We start from the raw sequence: 20,679 nt of genomic DNA on the forward strand, positions 1-20,679 counted from the left end.
TGTGTGTGTGTGTGTGTGTGTGTGTGTGTGTGTGTGTGTGTGTGTGTGTGAGATTTAGTGGCAGTCGAGCAAAATGCAGACCAGCCAGGGCACGCAGGAGCTCAGCCAATTCTGTAGCGGTGACACAAAACGATAACCATTTAGTTATTGTCATGTCCCTTGCTATTACACAGCCTTTCAAAATAACTACAACAAATTTAAACAGTGCTTAGGGTTTGGTCCGCACGCATAAGGTGACTGAGAAAGGGATGGAGTAAAACTCCTTTTCCTGGAGGGGGAGTAAGGGGCAAAGCACAGGGGCTGGCGCGATTGAGAGATAACAGCAGTGACCCTGAGTTAATTGGCAATCAGAGAGCTGCCAGCATTATTGTTAAAGGCTATAAATAGGATTCTCTCACACAAATGTTTGAGCTTGTGCCAGGTCCGTGTCAATGACATGCTCATATATAGAAGACCTGTTAGTTTCTTACATGACCCTGTTTGTTTTCTGTCATCTGTGCATCTTTTTTTTGCCATGGCAACAGCGAACACAATTAGGTAAACTGCAATTATTTTCTTATTGTGCTTAGATAGCTAGGTAGACGGATAGATACTTAATCGATCAAAGGGAAATTTAGACATCCAGTAGCCTATGTGACACACATAAAACACAGATACACACGGGAATAAAAAAAAGAAATAGAAACATGAATGAAAACACAGCTGTGAAGCTGTGGTCTAGCCACCACACCTACTACATGGAACTATCACTAGAACTATGTATGTATGTACAAATGGAGGGAGTGCAAATTGTACGTATTGCTAATATAAGGTCATTTAAAAAGTAATTCAAAAGTAAAAAAAGCACAAGAATGATTACTATGGATAATATAAAATATTTATTTAAGATAAATGTATGAACTAGCGGTGGGGAAAAAAAATCGATACAGCAGAGTATTGCAATATTTTAAGTGGCAATACTGTATCAATACACAGGAGCCAAGTATCAATCTTTTACTATATATGTGTTGGTCAGTTTGTCTGCTTAACAATCCCATTTTTCAGCAATAAAATTGAAGTGATAAGAACAAACAGAAATTTATCTTTTTAGATGAAACAGATGTTGACAAAGTTTCCTTTGGGGGACATCATTTGAAATTGGGAAAATTTAGAAGTTTGAAAAAAGGCTATAAATTGCAATGTATCGCAGAATATATCAAGATGTTTAAAATTGCAATAATATTGTATCGTGGTTTAAGTATCGTGATGATATCTTATTGGGATGCGTCTGGTGATTTACCCCCCCCCCAGTAGGAACAAATTCAAATGCCGTTTGTGCATAATGCTAACATAGCCATTAACTTGCGGTCTGGCAAAAGGTGGTTAAAAAGTAATAACGGTTCAAGAATAATGATTAGGGTGACCAGACGTCCAGAGAGTTCCAAAAAATTCGGGAGAGTCCCGAAATCCCAGCACTTGTCCCAAATCCTGAATCCTGCCCTAATTTTCCCGTAAATTAGAGCAGAGTCTCAAGAGCAGACTCTTGAGTAGTTATAGTCTGACAGAACATTAAAAACGGTGGTTATGGTGATTGAGTCATCCTACAGCCAGCTCCCGTCAGCCACTAGCAGTGAATTTTGATAAATATGCATTGCTGATTTTCTTTCATTCATTGTTGAAATGGAGGCTCAGGCTGGTGTCCTGAGACCTGATGAACATGTAGCTAAAAAGCTAAAACGTCTCTGCAGGTACTGGAGGACTGGGTAAAGATATTTTACATGTATTTTTGGGTTTACATGACAGTTGTAAAAAATTGTTTTGTTTGATATTCAACTTCTCCCCCCCCCCCCCCCCCCCCCCCCCCCCCCCCCCATCTGTTCACCCTAATAATGTGTGTGTGTGTGTGTGTGTGTGTGTGTGTGTGTTTCTGATTGCAGCAGGTCATTTTCCTACCTTGCAGTGCTAAAAGAGGTATGAAGAGGGGGAGAAAAGGGAGGGAAGGGTAGAGAGCGCAAGGTGCGTCTACTTTTCAATCCATCTGTCCAAGGATGGATTCCCTACTGAGAGTCTCTGGCTTTGTCCTCCTTTCAACCCTTTTTGTGTGTGCTTTTGTGTATTTCTGTGTGTATGTCACGTATAGAGTCAGTGGTTTTAGACCTGCTATCAGCTCCTGGTGTCAGTCTAGTCTCCTATCAACCCCTCCCCATACTCCCCACAAACTGTCAGAGGACCCCTCAGGATAGTCTCAACTCCATGTTTTGGAGAACCGAGCTAGAAGCTGCAGCTTAGCCTGTGCTGCCAAAAATGGACACTGTGTCACCAATAAAAGCACAGCTGGCACGTCCAAATTTAAAGCCTGAGTTTACTAGTCCATTCAGAGGTAAAAAAATCCTACAGTGTGGACATTGTAGCTGTGAAGCCTACTGTGTCCATCTCTGCTTTGTGTGTGGGTGTGGGTGTGTGGGTGTGTGGTTAGGTACAGTAACTTCATCAGCTCCACTGCATGTTTTGGCATCTAGGTGAGATGATATTGTTGCTGTTTGTTTATTTTAACATTTGATAACTTAGTTCTCCTTTTAGAGGCCTTTATGGCACCTGCTACTGTAAATGATGGAACGATATCACAATAATGAACTAAACAGGTAGTCACTCTCTTCAGCCCCACCAGAAAGGCTGCATTTTATATTCAGCGCCTTAATGTAGACTTCCTACAGATGTGTGACATTATGAGGGGCTTAATGTTCAACTGTCATGCTATTTCTAAGCGTATCTTATTTCAAAGAGTGCTATTCCACAGAAGTTTCATAATTCTAAGGTCTAGTAAATGTAATTGCAGCTATCCCTGGTTACCACGGGAAAAACTCCCCTAATAAATGAAAGGATTTTTCATAAAATCCTGCTTCGTTAAACTGTTTTGACCCATGTGAACACTGGTGGAGATGAAGTGTCTCATGTAATGTCCTTGAAATGGCCCTTAAATACAGTGAAAAATGGATGGTAATGAATCACCGTTAATGAATCACATTCCAAAAATATTTTTTAGTTTTTGCTGTCAAAATTTAGCAGTCATGGATAGGGCTGGGTACTGAATTTGATACTTTTTAGGCACTGACCGAATTGCCTACTTAGTATCGACAATCAAAAAATGCCTCGTCATTCAATACCCAATTTCAATACATAAGAAGAAGTAGATCTCATTGGCGTCAGTGAGCCAATAAGCATGAAGCATGCTTCTACCAAAATCTAATGTCTGTGATTGGCTGTTTAGGAAAAATCTCTATGATACATAGAGAAGGTGCTCAAGAAGTGGGAGCTGGAAAATAAATTATATTTGGGCTGTAATGTTGCAATTTCTTTTTGTTTTATAAAATTGGTATCAAAAAAGTATTGTTTAGGAACCGGTATCAAAGTCACAGTATCAATCTAGGGATGCAAAGATTATAGATTTTGTTGGTACCATTTAAAGTCTGAAGAATAAACCTTTTTATTTAAATTAATGTATAAAGTCTGGAGATGAATCAGTCACACCACAAACAAAGACAGTGCTGTCCTTCTGAAGAAGAAGCTGGCAATTTTTGGTCTAGAAACAGCCCTGTTAGCTGGTGTGTCTAAAAATGGAGGAGCTGCTGGACAAGATGCACCTGTCACAGGTAGATTCGCAGCATGTTTCCAAGGAATCAATGCAATGGAGACATCTCTTTGCAGCCTTATGTCCCATAAGGGATGAAGAAGACGTTGAGTGGTAATGTCCGTGACATGATTGAGTTGTTGCAGAGTTTTGCCTCTTAACTTAACGCTATTGTCAGCTTGCTGAGTGTAAATGCGAACATTGGCTTCAGACTTGTAAGCTGTAATCTTAGCTAACTGGTAACGTAAAACAAACAAACAAACAAACATACAAACGCTTAACAACAACATTACCAAACAATGAACTTGCTAGAAAGCTCTCCACCTTGGTTTGAATTCCCCGTTGCAGCTGTCCTGACTTCAGGGGCTGGCTCTGCCCTGTGCTTTCCTGGTGTTTGCTGACTTGATATAACGTTTATATAAAAAACAAAACACACAGGACGCTTTTGTACATCACTCTGACAGCCGATATTCGCCGTGACTGGCGTCTTAATTTCATATGTGTAACGTGCGTGCGCACGTAAGGGTTTATGTTGTCAGGGAGCTTTAATAACTGTGCACATTGGTACACATAACGTGCAGTCAGTTAACACTTGGTGTAGTGGAGCTTTTACAATTAATTAACCATGACATTTAAAAGCATGGTTAATAGTGAAATTGGTTAACCGCTGCATCCCTAATTAGATCTTAACAGGATTTTTCAGCTTGAAATTTCAGTCTGATATGTTTTAGGGCAGAGTGGAGCTGCAAGCACTTAGTCCAAAGACCAGCTGGCACAGAGGACCTTGAAGGTGCCCTGCTACACATATTTTCATTACTTTGTGGTAATGTCTGAAGTTCTACTATGGACTCTAACAGTTTTTGTGGAAAAAATGCCTTGGTTACCTTGTTTCAAGCCATTCTAGTGTGGTATAGAAAGCCTGCAGGAAGACTCAGCTCGATTTGTACCAGTTCTCATTAATATTCAATGAGCTAAGCTGCTTGACTCTGATTGGCTAACAGCTAGCTATTCATCTATCAGAATCCTTTACCCAGTGCAACTGGGCGAGCTCATGAATAATAATTACCTCAGGCAACATGACGTCAAACTGACCAGCTTTAGTAATTGGCCGGATCTCTCCGCTTATTTCTTTTCAGTGGCTAGAGCTGACAGAGGAGGTAGCAGTTCATTTTCATATTCACGACGTAACACAAACACATACAGAATGGACCCAACATATTTCTAAAATTGCAAGTAAAAATGGTTTTGTGTTGCAGGGCACCTTAAGCATACAAAATAAAGAATCACCAGCATTACATAAGTACATTGTAAAACACTTTTACAGTCTTCTTTGAATATTAATTTTAATACGGTTGCCTGGTTCTTTTGTATGAACCCCCCCCACCCTCCCCTCTCAACAGTCTTTTGTATTTATGCTTCATTTTTTTCATTTAGTAGATATGTTTTGCCTCCCTTTTATTCTGTATCTATAAAGCCTTTTAAAGTCTCTTTGAAAAGTGCCTAGAAAGTATGCATGCGCAAGGGTCCACACATGCATACCCACACTCAAGCACGATACAAAGACATGCTGTTAGCACATGAGTAAGACTATAATCTATATTGTATTGCTAGTCTGCAAGGTAACCAGACGAGACATGCAGAAAAATGTCTTCAACATCTGAAAGCCTCAGATGCTGAATGCACTGAGAATACTAAACTTTTCAGCTATATTCATGTTTTCCTTAGCACTTCACATTCCACAGTATCCAGAGATTGGATTTCACTAAAATGTACTATACATTTGTATGTGATGAAAAATAGTTATATTCTTAATTCTTCTTTCTTCTTACATTCAAATTGTACATGTAAACATTTGAAAATGTGGATCCTTTTTGAAGTGGTCAAGAATTGGGTAGTCAAGATGCCCAAGCCTCTGCTTCTATCTTCAGGAAACTGTTCTCTACCTTCACTCCCTTCTTTTCAACAGAGTATTTTGTCAGCCAGTTTGAAGAAACGGTTTATGACATCCCAAGCACTCATCCCCAACCATGACCCTTTTTCACTCTCCCACAAACTTTTGTAACCTCACTGATTATACTCCTCTCACTCTGGTCTCTCCAGGCTATGTTTTAAAACTGGTGTCCTCCAGCTAACCTCACCAGAGAATTGATTGCACTTTACACAGCTCCTAGTTCAGATCCACGGTTGCTTTGGCTCTTCCAATTCTCTCTTCTGATCTTGTTATCTGATCAAGAATTCCACAGTAGCTTCCATCCTCAGCTCCTACCTGCTGGAACCTGACCACTGTCCTCATTCAATACAATGTGAAAACAAGGTGAAACTTCATTGATTTTGCAGGGAACGCAAAGAGGTCAGAGCACAGCAGGACACAGAGCACCAAGTTTGAGAGGATATCATGTCTTTGTAAAGTACAAATGGAAAAACTGGGATTTAGGGCAGATCAGTCTCTATGCTATTTTATTGGCCCACATCCTCTGTGTCCTACAAGGCTTAAAAGCAACTTAATACAGGTTTACACAAGTTTAGGCAGCATTTCAGTTTTACACCCTTCACTCTGTGCATGCTCATGTCAGCTTTAGTTTAAGAAGCTCCAAAATACTAAAGTGGGAACTTCACGAAACATAGCCTTTTTTTTTTGGCATTCTTGTACAACAATCTTTTTGGAGCTCTGGTGGTGTATACATAATGCTTTTCTGAACACATATTTTACTGGTCTAAAAATCTATAATGCCCACACTTATGCTGTCTCATATCATTTTAAATATAATAAAACAGATTATATCTTTGTGTAGCTGGGGTTCTTAATCATTACAAACCTATACTTTTTAGTTCTGGGATATCTTTACATGCTGTTGGACTGTATTTATCTTGAGTTAAGGGTGAACCTTGGTTTACTTGAGCTGGAGTGGTCCAGTCCCACTGTGGTGCTGATTTGTTCACTGGCAACAGCTCATTCTTCTGTTCAATTTACAGGAAGCAAAAGTCTAAATTTAGAAGTCAAGTTTTGGGAAATAACTCAAAAGTATTTTCCAGACCATAATTTGCTCTGGAGTCACATCAGTCAAAAAATGCATCATGAAGAGGAAAAAAACATGAGTCGCACTGGACTTTAAGTCACATTTATTTAGAAATTTATTTCACAAAATCCAAGACCAAGAACAGAAACTTAGCACACAGAATATGATAGGTATCCCGTAACTAAACACGTTAACAGTTATGCAACTATACAAGAGCACACAGAACAACTACCAGGGCGTGGCGACGTAACTGCACCGTTGACAAGCCTCTCTTGTCCCCATCTGTGGACCCGTTCCTCCAGCTCTAGCCATCTTGCTTTCAGCCTGCGATTAGCTTCCTTTGTTTTCTATATTTAAGTAAGAGTAACCTTTTTGCCAGTCTTTCACAAGTTTCACACTCACTCTAAACTTTCTTTCTGCTGCTCAATTACTGTTTTTGGCTGCATATTTTACTCTGTGGCTGTAGAAAGTAATGTTTTCAGTATGAATTAACGTTTAAAAACATGTTAAATTATATATTTTGATATATAAGCCACACCTGACTTTAAGTTGCAGGACCAGCCAAACTATGGAAAAAAGGGGTGACTTATAGTCCGGAAAATACGTTAATGCAAAACTAGTGTAAAGCATTACAATTGAGAGACGGCAATATTGTAATATAACTAAATTACAGTAACTAGTAATATTTAATGTAAAACAGTATGCCTGTTCAGGCCAGTGAAATTGTTTGTGCCAGTCAAAGTCACAATTCAGTTTTTAGTAATTCGATGCTAACGTTAGATGCCACACGTTATTGTATCATATCGCTGACTTTGCTCTCCTCCTTTGCCGGAAGCTAGCTAGTAATATTTGCGTATGTCGTGGTCCCTCAGCAGCTCTGGTCTGGGCATCAAACAGCAGCTGCAGCAACAGCTGTTTGCTGTCTCCTCCCGGCAAAGAAGTCTCCTGGAGCCTGGGAGTGAAGCCGAGGGGCAGTGGGGTGCGCTAATAATTACTAGCTAGCTAACGTTAGCTAACTGCAGAGTCAGCTTCCCCAGTGATGCATTCATACGCCGTTGGAAATTATACAACAATTTCAAAATGAAAGCTTAACGTTGCCCAGTAAACATGGCTGGGGAATATTTAGATTCCTAAAATATAAACACTAAGAGAAAAAAATGGCTAAAAGATGGCTTTTGTTTAAATAAATTAATTTTACATTTCATCTGATATTTGCCTCATTAGCATTTCTTCTCCTTATAACACTGTGGCAAATTAGATGTGTTGCATGATTTAAGAACAATAACCTATATACAAAACCATATCACAAAAGGTCTAAAGTATTTCGTTTTTTTGTGGTTTTTTTTTAAACCAAAATATACAAAATGGATTCATGATGCATTGGAAGTTTTCAAAGAGTGAGTGAAGGCAGCAGTGGCATGGCCTCAACACAGTAAAACTACCTTCACTCACCATGGTTACCATGGTTAAGAGTGCACATCCGACTAAATTGACTGAATAGTTTTTTTGTTTGCATAAACCAGTATGATGTTTATTTAATTAATAAATTAACAATTAGGAAAATGACTTTTTTTCCTGACCAGTAAAAATATACAAGAGGCCAGAAAAACTCTGATCTGCTGGCCCGGGCGGGCCACAGTTTTTTTAGGTCTTTGACAGGACAGCTGAAGACGTGAAAAGGGTGAGAGAAGGGGGGACATCATGCAGCAGAGGGCCGCAGGTTGGAATAGAACCCTGGCAGCTGCGTCAAGGAGTGAACCTTGATACATGGGCACCCGCTCTACCAACTGAGGTCTCCGGCGCCTGGCCCAGGCCACTTTTAAGTGTGTACTTAATAATCTTTATTTATTTTTCATGTGTTTATTTTATTATATTTGGTGTTGGTGGAACTGGCATCATTACTTTGCAAGTGTTATCCAAGTCAGTATGCTATAAGGGCTCCATTCTCTTAGTCATCAGCACTGACAAGACACTTATTCCTTTCGTTGCACGTACAGTTTTAAACAAATTTATGCATTTCAGAAATCACTTGGTTCAATTTGGAACCACAAATCCCCTACTAGATAGAAGCGTTAAGACAGAAAATGGCACATACAGTGTCTTTACTCCAGTCCCTTTGAATCTCCCGCCTTGTGTAAAGTGGAAGATGTGCTGCCATCAATTGTAGCACTGCAGTTGCTTGCACAGCTCTCACTAGGCTTGTTTTTGCAGGAATTGGTTTCAATTGGTTTTAAAAGAAAAATCAAATAAAGCCCAGTGTAAGATGTGCTGCCCATGCCCCCAAAATGTTACAATGACAGAATAACTGTTTGACTATGGTACATATACCATTCCTTTTTATTGATATAATTCTGGTTCAGATTGAAAATGTACAATATAAAGAATAGCACGGCTAAAGAAGAATGAACTATTTCACCAGTGTAAGAAATAATTTTCTTACATGGCTTTACCAGCAGAGACCATACAATATTTAATTGGTTGTAGTCAAAAGATGAGTTGTTGGAACAAAAGTAAAACAAAAGAATACCCCAAATTTGATCATTTCCAGACATTTACTAATTAACTTTGTATAACCACAGAAATCCTTGGACCCTACTGTACCACTCTGTACTACTTTACTTATCGCATAAGGAGTTTGTGTCTTTCCTGTCACTCTTCACATAATGATATTCAGTAAAGTAGAGACCGTTTCTGCCCCCCCGTCCATATACACACTGACAACTGCTCACCCACATGCTTAACGCATTGTAAGACATTGATGGTGAATTTCTTGGAGGTGGCAATCTTTGCCTCAGGAGAGGCTATGCCAACGTGGGCTTTCAGTGTGAGAAGTTTCTTTGGATGAGTGTGCTCATGATTTTTAAGAAACTTGGAGGTGGGGGGAAGAGAAGAAAAAATTCAAGATTCTTCGGGGAGAGAGTGGGAAAGGCACCCACATGTTCAGAACCCATGAGTCAGAGTTTGCCGAGAGTCAGGCATGACCACAAGGGCTGAGATAGAAAAGGTTACCCTCAGTAAACCATCAGGCCTACTAAGCCAAACAACCTGGCAATATATTCGTACAGAGAACCAATGTCTTTTGTTTGTTTGTTTTCTCAGCAAGAGAATGTGTTACACACCTGCAGCAATGTTACATCATTCAAACAGCATCATCAGTCAGACTCAAGAGAAAACAGCAAGACAAGGAAGTATTATCTAGCTGGAGGAGAAGGAATGTAAAGCAGGGGTGAAGTTAGGCAAGAGTGTGTAGAAAATTAGGTGCAAGGGACTGAGCGAGGTTTGCCTGAGGATTAACAAAGAAGAGCTTGAGGGGGAAAAAAACTTGAGGATAGAACGAAAGAGGGGAGACCCATGAGAAACTGAAAGGGAGAGATGGAAGAGTGGTTAGCAATAAGGAATGTGTATCTTTAGCCAAAACAGGCCACTAGTGCTTGGAACTAGATTATGCTCCTCGGGATCTTCAAATCTTTGACTTTCTTCTTAAAAAAAACTACATGTTAATGTTTGAAGTGTAATAAAACAAGTCATTGGAATCAATGCTACATAAAAAAACTGTATACACACCTTACAGAAACAAAAACGCTGTAATGGAAACGTGGCTGTTCTTTTTTTTTTTTTTTTTTTTTTTTTATACGTGTAATTATCACCACAATAAGCTTTGCATTTTATATCATCCAGAGGAAGAACACAAACCAAAGAAGTGCTTTTGTAATTGCTTTTTGCATATTTGCCACTGTTTGATCTGATAGGTGACTCACATCCAGGGCTGCCAACTTTCCAGAAACCACGGAGTGAGATTTGGGGGGGCAACCCATATTTTGCCGCGTACAAAGCAATTTCTATGGGTCTTTATCCTTCAGGGTTTAAATTGGGATTTGTTATATGTGGGGGATGGGGCTCTCCCTAGGGGGGTCTGGGGGTATACTCCCCCAGGAAAAGAATTTGAAAAATAAACCATTAAATGGCCCTTTCGGAGAGTTTTTTTGCAAAAAAAATGAGAAATCAAGTCTTGCATAATATGTGCAAAACGTAGGGTAGCCTTTGCATTGTTGTAGTATCAGCAGGTTTTAGCATTCAGCATTTACATTATTAACTTCTTATGACATAAGAACTGACCCAGCAATGTGCCAAACATATTGAACCACATGAAGAGACAGTAGCATATGTCAGCAACAGCTGAGAAGATTGGGTCTGTGGTGAACAGGTCCAGGGGTCCCTGGTGTAGGGACCAGGGACCCAAAGTTAAATAGATGAGAGGGATCAACTCAAGACCACTGAAATTTAAAGAATGAGAACCACTGAGTTGCATAAATTCTAATCCTTTAACCTTTGTGCCAAGGTCGAAATGTTTGGCCCTCATCCTCTGTGCCCACTTACTGTATTACTTTTTTGTGAAAATAAAGACTATTGTTATTTAAAAAAAACATCAAATAATTATTTACAGTTACATTTAGAGATGCACAGGGTTAGAGAAGTACAATAGTGGCCCACAGCTGCAGTATGTATTTTATATATATATATATATATATATATAATATATATATATATCTATATATATATATATAATATATATTATAGTATTATAGTACAGCTCAGATGTGTTTCATCAGATTTCTGCTCATATTACAACTTTGTGCACATTCAAAATAAACTCCTCCCGCTGCTGTGCATGTCATTGCTCCGGTGATATGGTGGATCTCATGCAGACCGTCTGACAGACACAGAGGCACTTTGGGTTTCTGTCTCTTGACAAAGTTTAGAGGTGTCCGTACGCTGTCTTTATCGGAGGACTACACGGACGCAACGCGTCACTGCCCCCCCAGAGCGAGTCAATAACATGAACTGAAGTTGCTACACTACAGCCGCGCTGCTCACCTCTATTGTTGAGAGGTGGACACGAAGCGACAGACGGGTCTGTGATACTCAGGCTCAGACCTGAAGCCGGGGAAATGCACCTGGGATGGCTGTGCAAAAATGTTCTCAGTTTGCGACAATTCGAACCACAGAAGAGGGACGCTCTTGAACCTCTCACAGTCTCTGAAAGCCAAACTAGTCGATCATAAGTGGCTCAACAGGTAAAAACATAGATAAACCATTTTCAGAATTTGACCGACCGGTTGACATCGGCGTGAGAAATCGGGGGTGTGTGGCTTGTGAGCGTGTGAAACCAGTCAAAATGCGTGTGTCTCACGGCCAATGCGTGAGAGTTGGCAGCCCTGCACATCGTCTGTGCCCACACATTTGCCACAAAGAGAAAGAGAACCAGTAGTGCATATATTTGTGAAAAAATGAGCTCTCCGGAGACACTTTTAACTTGGGAAAAACAAAGGTCCAATATCTGTCTCCTCTCTGCCACCTGCAAGCCCAGGCAATCATATACAGTACATATGCAGCCAAACCTTGGATGGAGACCAAGCACGGTTTGGAGAAGGTCCTAGAGTGTTGGGAGTCTGCTGCGTTGTTAACATATTTGGCCTTAGTAGAGACACAGAGCAGCTCTGAGAGAGAGAGAGAGAGACAGAGTGCTGTTTGTATAGTCAATTACAATGAGAACTTCTACAACACGTAGACTCACCCATTCTAGACAGCACTGTCACGGTTTTACTTGCATGGTCAGGACAGCAAGTCAGAGAAGTGCCTTGTCCTTTGAGTATTCCTACTGTCAAATCAGACAAAGTGGCAAAATAAGAGTTAACATTTTATATGCAAAGTAAATCATTTATTTATTTTTGAACCAATATCAGTTAAGATTTCCCATTTTCTCGTAGTGTGTGTTTATATGTGTGTGTGTGTACATACATATATATATATATATATATGTATATGTATGTATATGTGTATGTATATATGTGTGTATGTATATATTTGTGTATGTATGTATGTGTGTGTATATATATGTATGTATGTGTGTGTGTGTGTGTGTGTGTATGAAAGCACTAATAACTAAAGAAGCTTTTCTGTTTTATGTAATCAAAAATGCCACGTAAAAGTGAAATCTATAAATAACTGCATTAGGTTGGTTAAGTCCCATTAGTCTGTCTTACTAATGTATTAATTGAACCTTGAGGGTCTGTCATATGCTTGCTTTACTTGCAAGTGTTGGTCGCCGCTAATGTGGGCATTGAGTGTGCGCTAAAAGTTTGTGGTCACGTCTGGTGCCTTTTAAGCGCTCGCTGCATTTGCCCTAGTTGGAAATTGTTTAAGAATTTTGCAAGCAGCATGGGAATGATTTATCATTTCTTACCCAAGGCTTCCACTACAAAAGAAATGGCATGTTTCTTTTTGCTTCATAATTTGAAGTGACAGTCACCATGTCCCCTCAGCATGGCTCTCGGAGTCCCTGGCTAACTCTGAGGTGGCTGCCTGTGTGATTGGCCGGGCAATGTATCAAGGACAGTGGGCCAGAGGCAGAGCAGGGAGGCACAGATAACAGGTTTATCACCAGGTGAGAAACAGTGAGACCAGAAGACTTTTTTTTTTTTTAAGGCACTGGGCAAATTGGCGGTGTATTTACTGAAATTGCCCACAGCATTACTGTACCTGGCACTTGAAAATGAAATACATGGCATAACATATTTTCAACATTTTAATCTACATTTCCTTAACATTATTGCCAAGGTGACTTTCTAGCAGATAATCCTTGGTTTTAAATTTTGCGAAAAAGCTACATAAATAAAACACATTCATAAGAGTTGTAGAAGCTTGCCCATGCTTTAAAATGCATCATAAAATCCCTCCCCAAATTTGGCAGTTATTATAGGTTAGGGAGTTTCAGGTGTTTTGCTGTACACAGCAGTTAATCGTGTCTCACAGTTGTCATGGGGATAGACTGTCAACATCAACATGACTCTTTTCTATTTCCAGTGCAGACCAATGCTCTAGGTGTCACATCTGCTACTTCCATTTTGTTGTTTTGATATCGCCTCTCACTTCAGATAACTGCCATACCTGTCCTAAAGTTGCCCTCAGCGTGTTCCGGACAATCCCAGTCCATTTCCCATTCCCTCATGATCTCCCCTGAAAATACTATATACCATCCCTCCTTCCCCAGTCATATGCCCGATTGTCCAATGTACTACCCAGTCTTAGCGTTTCAGCCTTTGTTCCTGATTCTTGCCTGCCTTTTCCTGACCACCACCTGTTCCCGGTTTCTCCTGCCTGCCCCTTTCCTGCTCAGTTTGCCCGGTGACTGTTGCTAAGCTCTTACCTAGTAAACGATTGATTGGAGTCCATATCTCTGTGTGCAGGACCGTTGACAGTAGGGCCATTAGTGGGAATGGAAAAGCACACAATACACACAGTCCAAAAAAAAAGGCTCATATGAACAGAATAATTAACAAACTGTACTTGTTTATGTAATTTATGCAAGTACATCAGCCAAAATAACACTCATAATTGTCTTCATTTAGTATGTGTCCTGTTTAAAGCTTGTTCCTGTAGACACTTAGCCACATACAATTTTTAGCAAAGGGAAAAAAAAAAGTTAAGTACAAAATTAATCATTGATGATGACTAAGTTGAGACTTCATGTCTATCTTCTGTCAAAAGTAGTACTGTAAGCTAAAATACAGTGTGGACGATGGTGCATTATCCAGTATCCAATATAGAGCATTTATATTGACAAATGTTGTAGCTGTGTAAAGGTTAATGCTTTAAACCCTTGTTCTAAAATTCAAGATTCAAGTACTTTGCTTAACCATTATATGGTCTCTAATGAAAACAGCAATAACTCTAGTCCTTATTTATCTTGATCATTGTAAACACTTTCCAGGCATTTTTTAAAGGCAATGTCTCTGTCATGAAGGGCCAAGATGGGAGCTGGGAGAGCACACCTATTGTTACTGACATTCACAAAGGTCAACACTTCATCTATCAACCTCTTTATACATCTTCTCATCAGCCTAGGTGTCCCTTCATGTATCGTTCAGTCCATCAGCCTTCCAACACCCTGAGTTTACTTCTTTGTTCCTCATGCAAACCAGGAATGTTACGGCTGTACAATCCCAAAAAGCAGCAAAGTATAATAACATAAATTCAGCAATGTTTTTAGTAAAATGCCAAATATCTACTGGCATGATTTTCCAAGCCATTCAGAATTTCTTTTAAACCTTTCCAGTGTGTACGATTTTATTGTCAGAAATGAGTATAATATTCGTAATTATGTTTTCATTAGTGTTTAATCACATGAAACCAAGAATCATTGTATTTTTCATGAGCTTAGAATGAGCACTTTATATTAACATCGGGAGGGTGTCATTTTCCTGGAGACCGCCATTTTTTTACAGTAGCCCAGCACAGACAAACCAAATGTTGGCGTAGGTTTTACTCCAAGCTTGTAAAGTGATGGGTGAGGGAAAGGGTATGCAGTTGGTTGAAACTACACAATATCACAAGATCCCAGGGAATTATGTGAAATGTGATCCTGCGATTCTCCATCTGTCTTTAAGTAATGTGTTTGTCTAACCTATTGACTTGGAGCTACCAGCAGCTACAGCAGGTTTGGGTGTGTGTGACCACTGGTCTTTGACAACCGCGACTGTTTCTTCTCTGCACGTGATAGACGGTTCATCCATTCACCAGTCAGTTTTTTTTTTAGTTTTTTTTTTTTTTAAAGTGCCTGTCCTTTTCCAAACAGTTCACAATGACGGCTACTCAGATGGTTCAGTGTAATAAACCGTCTGGCTCTTAAAATGACCTAGATTTAAGATTAATTAAAGCATACACACAGCAGTATCAGTAATGAGTTGTACCTTGGAAACAAAATCTCTGCATTTATAAGCATGACTGCTGGAAGAATTCTTTACAATTGAAATACTGAGCTCTTCTTGATTACAAATCTCCTTTCAGTATGGCTTGTTTAGAGAGAATTGTCACATGCTGTAATGTTGCTGTGGGTGAATAGTTATCAGTTGTAGGTTTACAAACTGAGTGGATATTGTTATAATCAGGATATGAATCATATTTGGTTTCTTTTAAGAGTTATTTTGTGTTGAAATGTAGGTTTTGTATCCTCACTTTCCCCTCAACTTGCCTTGTCTAATTCTTGAGCTATTTTTTGATTTCTTGTATTTTCCGGAATTAAGTTTGAAAGCCTAAATAAAGAGGGTGACCTTGTGGCTTTCAATCCAAGCTAGGTGTGTGGGCATGTAGTCCTTCAAGCTAACAAGTGAGTAAACATTACACATTTTCAAAAGGTACCCTCTCCTGCGGCGGCATTTCCTTGTGCTTGTGAGTGAAAATTTTTTAATGTTTTTCTCTTCTTCAATAAATCTCTCTCTGTGATTGGTGCACATAAGTGCACCTGCTCAGTCTGTTTTACGGCATATTACTCTGATATACTAGCCGGGGTGCTAGCCGAACTTAGCCCTGCCCACAACATTTGAGGTTGGGAATTTTGGTCTGGACTTGATCCGTTGTGGAGCAGCTATGCTCAAACCAGAGCTGTTTGGACCAATCAAATTGTTAGGGCGGGCTTTATACAATGATGGACAGATGATCAATAGTAACGTAATCAACCACGTCACCAAAAAGCACTTGTGTTGAATTAACTTGTAACAAACACAGCTGCCGCTGGAGAAGTGAGATGTGTAGATTCCGCCATCACGTCTGTTATTGAAGATATTGACAGTTCATTAATTTTAAAAGAGGAACAGAGAACTGCGATCAAGGCATTTGTCAATCATAAAAAGATGTTTTTGCCATCCTTCCTACGGAATTCAGGTTTAATTTATCAGCTGGCATCGATGGTTGCTAAGAAGATGGGGTGCAATGAAAACCTTGTGGTCAACATACTCCCTTGCTCTGATTGGTTGTAGGTCATCGCAATTGAGGCATTTTTCTTTTTTGTTTGGTTGAAGCGCGCCCCATAATCACAGCCCAATGAAGTAGTATCTCACTCATATTCTGACTAGAATCTGAGTATGACGATTTCAGGCTACTGATTTACAGCAACAAATGACCAATGATGTAGTACTTTGATGTTTACCACTCATATTTTAGATTAGATTTAGTATTGTAGAATTGACTTGCTCTCTGATTCATATGTATCAGAAGAAATGCACCTACCTAACATAAATGTCAGCCCAGATTTGTAAAGCGTTAAGATTAGATTTTTTTCACATTAGAGATAAGTGAAAAAGATAGTATCTGTGATAATAACAATGCATGCTGTGATTTTGGACAAGAGTACATTTCCTTGTGAAGATCAGATAGCACCAAACTCATGTACAGTTAAGGTCAATACCTGGATATGTTTAGATAAAAAAGATCTGAGGGATGTCCCATCGGAATGAATCAGCCTCATTCCTGCAAGGCTGAACATATTGATACAATTTGTTACCCTCCCAAAACAATAACAACAACAAATGTGTTTTTATTTAAAGGCAGGGCTTGTCACCCTGAAACTGTAGCTATAACGTTACTTCAAAACTAAAATTGTAACTTTTCCAGATCTGGCAGCTTCAAATAAATGTATTCTTGCACTTAGAGATTCAACAAATTAAAGAGTTAAACTTCCCATGAGGCCAAAATCTTTTTTTGAGTTTGAGTGGTTCTGCTCTACAAAAACTAAATATTTGCACACAACATTGAATTAAACAAGGGAATCTTTCACTGTAACTATTTATTCATATCATCATCAGGACTGTTGAGGGCTGTTTACAAAGAAAAGCTTCCTGCTTACAGCTAAAGATTTGAGGACTTAAGAAGAAAGTTACACCCTAAAAGCATGTCTTATTTTCTCCATGACAAGTTATACACTTTAATCGACCTGAGGAAGTAAGGTATTTGATGAAGAACGAATGACCCAGCTACAGTTTGGTAGATATATAAGTCATATTGAGGGAGGCTTCACCCACAGAGTCCTGATGTAATCTGGAACAGAAAGGCCGTCAAAGAAGACTGGCTGGGCAGACAAATAGCTTCATCCTTATTTTTACTTTCCTTCTTTTGACACCAGTGTATGACAAATCAAAGACTGTAAGCCAAAAGCAGTGGGAGTGATATACAACCGCTTGGAACAAACACTCCTGTGTTTTTCACAAAACATTTTGATTATTACTTTTTTTCCCACATGCAGGCGCAATTCCGGGCCCACAGGCATGAGTAAGTAGTTGCTGCTACTTTCACTGATGCAACAGGGTGATTTTGCCCTCTGGTGCAATGCTGAAATTCCAGTGGGAGTAGCATGCCTTCCTGCCTTCAAAATCCATTCTAAATCACTGTTGAAAAATAAATCAGTTTTATGATGTGACAACTAGGAATGCAACAATCAGTCCCTCCAGGATTTCAACTAAATGCCTGAATTTACAGCAGCTTTTGTAAGAGAATGCAATAAAGGTTGGGATGTCTTTTGTATTTCTGTTGCCATGAAATTGCCAGAAACTGTGAAAATTACGAAAAAGTTGAAGTTTTACTTATTTTTTGGTATAAAATATAAGGAAAATTGTTTTGGGGACAATAAAACTACTCTGGGCTGAGTTTTCCTTGTTGTAACCTTATCATTAAGGATAAGGATGCTGCAAATATTGGTATAATATGAGAGAGCCTGGTTGATTTAGGACAAAAAATAATTTATTGAATGAACCAAATTTGATTTGACCAATTTCTGTCAATGGCTTGTTGATTTTTTTCATTGTTAGTTAATTTCCTATCCTGGCCTGGGGTCTTATTTATATGGTAGCGTATGCACAAAACATAGGATGTGAGTACGCACCACACAGAAATATTCAGATTTATTATACCGTGCCCATGCACGTCCCACGCCGGATTCCCTTTAAAATCACAATCGACTCTAAATGTGGCGCAGCTTTGGAGGCTCAATGTATTGCCCACAATTGCCCTTAAATAGTCAGCAAAACACCCCAAATTATAATTCATCCATACCGACATCATGCGCACAGAGGAAAAACAAAGCAAAAGAATTTAACTCAATGTGAAGTTGTAGTTCTTGTTAGAGAAGTGGAAAAGAGGAAAATATGTTTGGTGTGCGCAGTGTGGGCATTACTAATGCCAAAAAAGCTATAGAGTGACAACATGTTGCAGACGCAGTTAATGCCACAGCCTCATTGGTCAGACTGTTGCCCAAATTAAAAAGAAATGGTCAGATATTAAAGTTGGGGGAAAAAAAAAAAACGACAAGCGCCCCCCCACGGGATGCCGGACCCCCCTTGAAGTGGGACTGGCACAGCGTAGTTTCTCTGAGTGCTCCTCTGTAACACTGGGTCCAAAACAGCACAGAGATCCAACAGGACAGCTCAAGGAAGTTGGACCAGGCTCTGAGGCCAAGCTGCATGTTTGCCAGAAAGTCTTCTGTGCTCCGCCAGATGGCGGCATCAATAACAGCATCAGTCATGTTCAGAATGTCCGCGGAGGATTGCACATTTTCCCATCAAGTTTCCTTTTTTAAATCCCAATTCTTGCATAGAGAGCGGTGTACATTAATAAATGAGTCCCCTGGGCTGGTACGCATTCATATGGTTTGAAAAAGTACTTATTGGACTTTAAGTTATCATTGCACTTACAATAATAAACTTAGATACATTTACATCATTGTGTATGTCTCTACTCCGTTTTTTTTAATACATCCACCGTATGGGTTTCAGTGTGTGCGCGTACGTCAGTCGCAGGGGGGAACTGAACAGCGCCCCCGCCCGCTGCATAGAGCCTACAGGATCGAAACAGCAGCAGCTTTCTGGTGTAAGTATACAAGGATGGTGTAAAATGTCTTCATTGTACGTTTTGTTGGGACATGTGAGATGTTTGAGTCACACAAGTGATGTCACAAAATATTTTTGGTTCATTATGAAACTTTGGCGGGACAAATTTGACACACTCTGCTTTACAAGCATAGATGCTGTCAAGTGTGCTCTTATACAAGTGCAAGCATATTTAATAGAACAAACAATTCCTCACTCAGACAACCCATTCCAGAACTGGGCAGTCAACAGACTTTGGTTTCCTGGCCTTGCAGCCACTGCTTAGAAATACCTTCATGCCCCCTCCACTAGTGTAGAAAGCAAGAGAATGTTGATGTTGAAGAAAAGAGGAACAGACTAACAGCAGAATGCTTTTTTTTTTATAAACCTCCAATTCCTGCTTCAGTGTACATTCTGTGCAACAATAGGTCACAGAGTGGTCCACTGTGTCACCTGCTACTGGGTAGAAGACAAGGGCTGTGTTGCTCTTCCTTTCTCTTATTTGTTTAACTTGTGTCTTAATGAATTAATTTTCAGTTTTTGTTGCTATATCGTTTTTATTGGAATTGAAGTTTCTATTTCAAATGTTATTTGGAATGTGGTGTCACACCAAGTTTACACAGAATATATTTTGATCGTTTTTTTAGTTACTTGTTTATACAACTTGTGAATTGGGATTTAACTTTTAACTTCTGTTTCAGCTGCTATATTTTATATTGACATTTAAATTCCTGTTTGCACTTGTGACTTAATAGTTATGTAATGTTTACATGCTGTTCTAATTTTATACGGTTGTATTGCTTTATACTGTAATTATAATTCTGCTTAAGTTTTGACCAATTTGTTGCTGCATTGAAATTTTTTATTTTTTTACCAAGTTACTGGTTTTTAAATAATAAACACAAAAATCAGTACATTTATATATTATTATTATTATTATTATTATTATTATTATTATTATTATTATTATTATTTACAACATTAATGGCTTTGTCTCCGAAGGCACAGAGTCTGGTGTTGGGAATGGAGAGCAGGCCAGCGTACTGTGGGGCCAAGGCATGGAGGGATTCATTGGTGAAGAGTATTTTATGTGTGATGCAAAACTTATATTTACTTTTGTTTAACAAAGCTAGAAAAGCAATGTTAAATCAAGCCGGAAGTTGCCTTAAACTTAAACGTATGATCACTTCCACATAGTGAGCCACAATACAGCTTATTAATTAAAGGTCCCATGGCATAAAAATTTCACTTTGAGGTTTTTTTTAACATAAGCGTTCCCCCAGCCTGCCTATGGTTCCCCAGTGGCGAGAAATGGCATTATGTGTAAACCAAGCCCTTGGTATCCTGCTCTGCCTTTGAG

This window comes from Etheostoma spectabile, chromosome 13 (assembly GCF_008692095.1).
Source record: "Etheostoma spectabile isolate EspeVRDwgs_2016 chromosome 13, UIUC_Espe_1.0, whole genome shotgun sequence".
NCBI classification, from domain to species: domain Eukaryota; kingdom Metazoa; phylum Chordata; class Actinopteri; order Perciformes; family Percidae; genus Etheostoma; species Etheostoma spectabile.